Source organism: Culex quinquefasciatus, chromosome 2, assembly GCF_015732765.1.
Source record: "Culex quinquefasciatus strain JHB chromosome 2, VPISU_Cqui_1.0_pri_paternal, whole genome shotgun sequence".
In the NCBI taxonomy this organism is placed as follows: domain Eukaryota; kingdom Metazoa; phylum Arthropoda; class Insecta; order Diptera; family Culicidae; genus Culex; species Culex quinquefasciatus.
In genome coordinates this window covers 19097625-19103624 of record NC_051862.1, presented here as the reverse complement: position 1 = coordinate 19103624, position 6000 = coordinate 19097625, and positions in this window count along the sequence as shown.

The window sequence follows — 6000 nt, the reverse complement described above, 5'->3', positions numbered from 1 at the left end:
GTTTTTGTTTTTGTTTTTGTTTTTGTTTTTGTTTTTGTTTTTGTTTTTGTTTTTGTTTTTGTTTTTGTTTTTGTTTTTGTTTTTGTTTTTGTTTTTGTTTTTGTTTTTGTTTTTGTTTTTGTTTTTGTTTTTGTTTTTGTTTTTGTTTTTGTTTTGTTTTTGTTTTTGTTTTTGTTTTTGTTTTTGTTTTTGTTTTGTTTTTGTTTTTGTTTTTGTTTTTGTTTTTGTTTTTGTTTTGTTTTTGTTTTGTTTTTGTTTTTGTTTTTGTTTTTGTTTTTGTTTTTGTTTTTGTTTTTGTTTTTGTTTTTGTTTTTGTTTTTGTTTTTGTTTTTGTTTTTGTTTTTGTTTTTGTTTTTGTTTTTGTTTTTGTTTTTGTTTTTGTTTTTGTTTTGTTTTTGTTTTTGTTTTTGTTTTTGTTTTTGTTTTTGTTTTTGTTTTTGTTTTTGTTTTTGTTTTTGTTTTTGTTTTTGTTTTTGTTTTTGTTTTTGTTTTTGTTTTTGTTTTTGTTTTTGTTTTTGTTTTTGTTTTTGTTTTTGTTTTTGTTTTTGTTTTTGTTTTTGTTTTTGTTTTGTTTTTGTTTTTGTTTTTGTTTTTGTTTTTGTTTTTGTTTTTGTTTTTGTTTTTGTTTTTGTTTTTGTTTTTGTTTTTGTTTTGTTTTTGTTTTTGTTTTTGTTTTTGTTTTTGTTTTTGTTTTTGTTTTTGTTTTTGTTTTTGTTTTTGTTTTTGTTTTTGTTTTTGTTTTTGTTTTTGTTTTTGTTTTTGTTTTTGTTTTTGTTTTTTTTTTTGTTTTTGTTTTTGTTTTTGTTTTTGTTTTTGTTTTTGTTTTTGTTTTTGTTTTTGTTTTTGTTTTTGTTTTTGTTTTTGTTTTTGTTTTTGTTTTTGTTTTTGTTTTTGTTTTTGTTTTTGTTTTTGTTTTTGTTTTTCCACGATGCTTCTACAAACTGCCTGCGCTTGTGTTAGTTTAGATAAGATAGAAATTGAACGTCAAAGTTTTGTTATGTCATCATAAGGTGTCCTATGAAATAATATACTGCTCTTTTAATACAATCAGACATGCATCAAGCAAAGCTTGACTTTTCATGAACTTGCCATCTAACACAAGCTGAAATTCGCCAAAAGAGTCAATCTACGCCAATGCACGTCTGAGTACACCACATCTCACAAACGTTTAGCTCCGATTACGACAATTCGATTGCATTCTCTCGAGCAGAAGAAGCTGAGCTGGTCACAATCACCACACGAGAAACAAATCCAATTGGGATGATTTTCAAAACAGCTTCTCAGCGTTTACAGATTATCTCATCGTCGGTTGATTGGCTTTGTCTGCACGATTGCTGCTCGACTCTTCGTCCGATCCGGGGTGACGTTCTGCCTCTGGATGAGAGAGGGGGTTTTCCTCCCAGAAAATTTATGGCACTTGTCCACCGAACGAGAGGGATTAGACGGCATTCCATTCTCTCGAATGGATTGTTGTGGGGCTTAGCGTGCGATTGCGATGAGCTTCTTGCTCGTGAGTTGTGCAAAACACAATGGAGTGATTAAAGTGACGATATGGATTCATGTTAGGCAGCAATGGATGAAAGGAAGCGTGCTTGAGTGAGTTGAAGAGTTTTTTCAATAATGAATTATGCTTAATTATTAAGATTTACAATTTATTTAGAAATTTTTTCAATCTTTTTCCTCCTCAATTTTCTCACAGCGTTGCTAATTAAAATTCTTAGAATTATTTGAGAGTTCTTAAATAAGCTAGACTTATCACTCTCAACTCTCAAAAGCACTCAAGAAAACTTTCCAGTTTTGGTAATCATACTAATAGATATAACAACATTGGGATTCATTTGAGGGTTGAAAAGTTTGACAAGGAATAACCAATGTAAAATTGCTGTATGATTTTGCAAAAACGTGTCATTATTATAACTTCTTTTTCAACCTGATAACAATTATAATTTGGAATTTGACATTTCAGAACATTGAGCTGCAAAACAACTAAAATGTAAATATTTGGATGGTACAAGAAAAATGCCCTTGATAGATATTTGTTATCTTTGTCTCAAAACTTAAAATACTAAAGCAATAAATGTTTTTAAATGTTTCATTATAAAAGAATACTCTCAAGCTTGCATGTGACAAATGAAAGGTCACAACTACATTTGATTGCCAAATTTGTCTGATAGTTTGCTAGACATTAACTCGAAAAAAAACTTTGAAGAACATTTTTTTTTTCTTTGCTCTCTTTTTTTTCAATGCCTTATATGAAAAGTGGTTTTATTCTACAGCTCTTAGTTTGAAACTGAAGTGTCAGCATGAAACTACTAATTTTAATTTTTGTACCCAGCATTGCAAGTCAACTAGCACTGACAAACATTTGTGAACATTTCTTCGCCCATCCAAAACTCAAACCCGTCAAATACGAAGATTTTTTCACCTCTTTTACCCAGAAAAGTACGTTCTATATGAACGAAACGTTTTGCTACGCAAATAAGACAGTAGTTCATTCACCATATACGAGAGAATGGGTTCTGGTTTGGACCAACTCTACCGGACTCTTGCGGACGAGTTGCCTTGAATTGGAAGCGGAAGATCGACGTATGTGCTCAATGCACACTCTGTGGAAGGACAAACGTGGATTTTTGAGAATTGAGGAAAATTTGTGGAATCTTTACGTCATTCCTGAGCAACCAAGTTTGAGAGTTGGCTTGTTTGAAATGCCGAGCCGTGGTTTGGAAAGAATTTACTACTTGAAGAATGACAGTCTAACCAGATTTTTGAAAGTGATGCGTTCAGAACTGTTCGAAATTGATCAGTTAGAGTTTTACGAAAAGCCGCACTGCGATTCGAACAAGTTGGAAAAACATTTAGCAATGGTGGGTGAACTGACCTGGGAAGATAATGAAAGATTGCGAATCATTTTGTTTGTTTTGGCCTGTTTAAGTACGGGTTTGGCGATACTTGGAGCAATTTTGATGAAAGTTTCAGGGTTGCTTGAGTTTAAAGCTATGACCAACAGAGTTGTGCCCATTGAAAATAAGGAGACTTAAATATTTACTGAAGGTAAAACTCATACAGAATCGTTGTTTTTGCTAAAATACCATAAATTGTTTTATCAATTATTACGTCATAACTTTTGAAATGGATTGCAATAAAATAACCCATATCACACAACATATTGATTTTTTTTTAATACAGTCGTGCCTCCATTTAGCTCCGCATATGGGGGATGCAAAACCGAGGCGTGCATAACTGAAGCACAGAGCTTATGGGATTTTGGCTATATGGGAGACATTGGCTTTAATCGTATGAAAAATCATGCAAACATCAAACAAATTATATTGTTTTGGAATCGGGATGATGTCAGATATTTCATGAAAATTTTCACAAAAATACGTGTTTTTCCTGTATTTTGAAAATGCATTTTTTTTCTCTAAGGAAATCAAAAATAAATTGTTATTGAAAAATAGATATCAAATGATCAGTTTTTTTGTCAAACATTTCGAATGTTAAATCATTTTTTTGCATATGCTCATAATTTCCACAAAACTACGTATTTTTAATAAAAAAATACTCAAAATTTCAGTTTTTATAATATGGGTATCAAATGATCGGGATGTTCTTAAACATTTCGAATGTATTAACGACATATTTTAAAAATACTCAAAATTTTCACAAAACTACGTATTTTCGAAGAAAATACTCAAAATTTCAGTTTTTACAACATAGGTATCCAACGATCAGGATTTTTTCATACATTCCAAATTGAATAAAAACATTTTTTGAAAAAAATACGCAAATTTTTCACAAAACTACGTATTTTCGAAAAAATGTTCAAAATTTCAGTTCGGAAATCTTTTATACATCTCCAATAAAAAACAACATTTTTTGAAAATACGTAGTTTTGTGAAGAATTGAGTATTTTCAAAAAATGTTGTTGTTGTATTGGAAATGTATGAAAAAATCCCGATCTTTTGATACCCATGTTAAAGAAACTGAAATTTGGAGTATTTTTCGAAAATGCGTAATTTTGTGAAAATTTTTAGTATTTCCAAAAAATGTTGTTATCACATTCAAAATTTATGAAAAATCCCGATCGTTTGAAACCTATATTGTTAAAACTGAAATTTTGAGCATTTTTTTGAAAATACGTAGGTATGTGAAAATATTGAGTATTTTCAAAAAAAAATATAACAATCGAAATGCATAAAAAAATCCTGATCGTTCTATACCCATATTGTGTTAACTGAAAAGTTGAGTTTTTTTTCATAAATACGTAGTTTTGTAAAAATTTTGAGTTTTTTCAAAATATGTTGTTATTGTATACGAAATGTATGAAAAAATCCCGATCGTATAATATCCATATTGTTAAAACTAAAATTTTGAGTACTTTTTTCCAAAAATACAGTTTTGTGAAATTTTTTAGTGTTTTCTAAAAAATATTTTCACATATTCATACATTATTGCAATAAGAATAATTTTGAATTTTTTTTCGAGAAACATTGCATTTTTAATATACAAGGAAAATACGTATTTTTGTGATTTTTTTCATGAAATTATAATTTTTATGGATAGCTGACATCATCCCGATTCCAAAACATTTTAATTTTTTGATGTTTGCATGATTTTTCATACGATTAAAGCCAATGTCTCCCATATAGCCAAAATCCCATAAGCTCTGTGCTTCAGTTAAGCACTGGATCGTTTTTAACCTGAACGAATCAAAACCGGGGCAATGCAAAACCGAAGCGTGCAAAACAGGGGCATGATTGTAATTCGTTTTTGTTTTCATAAAATAAAGAGTCAGTTTTTCGGGGTTAAGTGTTGATCTATTTTATACAGATTAAAAGATTAATCTTCAAGACAAGACAAGACAAGACAAGACAAGACAAGACAAGACAAGACAAGACAAGACAAGACAAGACAAGACAAGACAAGACAAGACAAGACAAGACAAGACAAGACAAGACAAGACAAGACAAGACAAGACAAGACAAGACAAGACAAGACAAGACAAGACAAGATAAGACAAGACAAGACAAGACAAGACAAGACAAGACAAGACAAGACAAGACAAGACAAGACAAGACAAGACAAGACAAGACAAGACAAGACAAGACAAGACAAGACAAGACAAGACAAGACAAGACAAGACAAGACAAGACAAGACAAGACAAGACAAGACAAGACAAGACAAGACAAGACAAGAGAAGAAGACAAGACAAGACAAGACAAGACAAGACAAGACAAGACAAGACAAGACAAGACAAGACAAGACAAGACAAGACAAGACAAGACAAGACAAGACAAGACAAGACAAGACAAGACAAGACAAGACAAGACAAGACAAGACAAGACAAGACAAGACAAGACAAGACAAGACAAGACAAGACAAGACAAGACAAGACAAGACAAGACAAGACAAGACAAGACAAGACAAGACAAGACAAGACAAGACAAGACAAGACAAGACAAGACAAGACAAGACAAGACAAGACAAGACAAGACAAGACAAGACAAGACAAGACAAGACAAGACAAGACAAGACAAGACAAGACAAGACAAGACAAGACAAGACAAGACAAGACAAGACAAGACAAGACAAGACAAGACAAGACAAGACAAGACAAGACAAGACAAGACAAGACAAGACAAGACAAGACAAGACAAGACAAGACAAGACAAGACAAGACAAGACAAGACAAGACAAGACAAGACAAGACAAGACAAGACAAGACAAGACAAGACAAGACAAGACAAGACAAGACAAGACAAGACAAGACAAGACAAGACAAGACAAGACAAGACAAGACAAGACAAGACAAGACAAGACAAGACAAGACAAGACAAGACAAGACAAGACAAGACAAGACAAGACAAGACAAGACAAGACAAGACAAGACAAGACAAGACAAGACAAGACAAGACAAGACAAGACAAGACTTTGGGGCTTTGTCGAGTTGGATAAATATGACGAGTGCTGAAAAAATCGAACTATTTGAAATTTGGGCT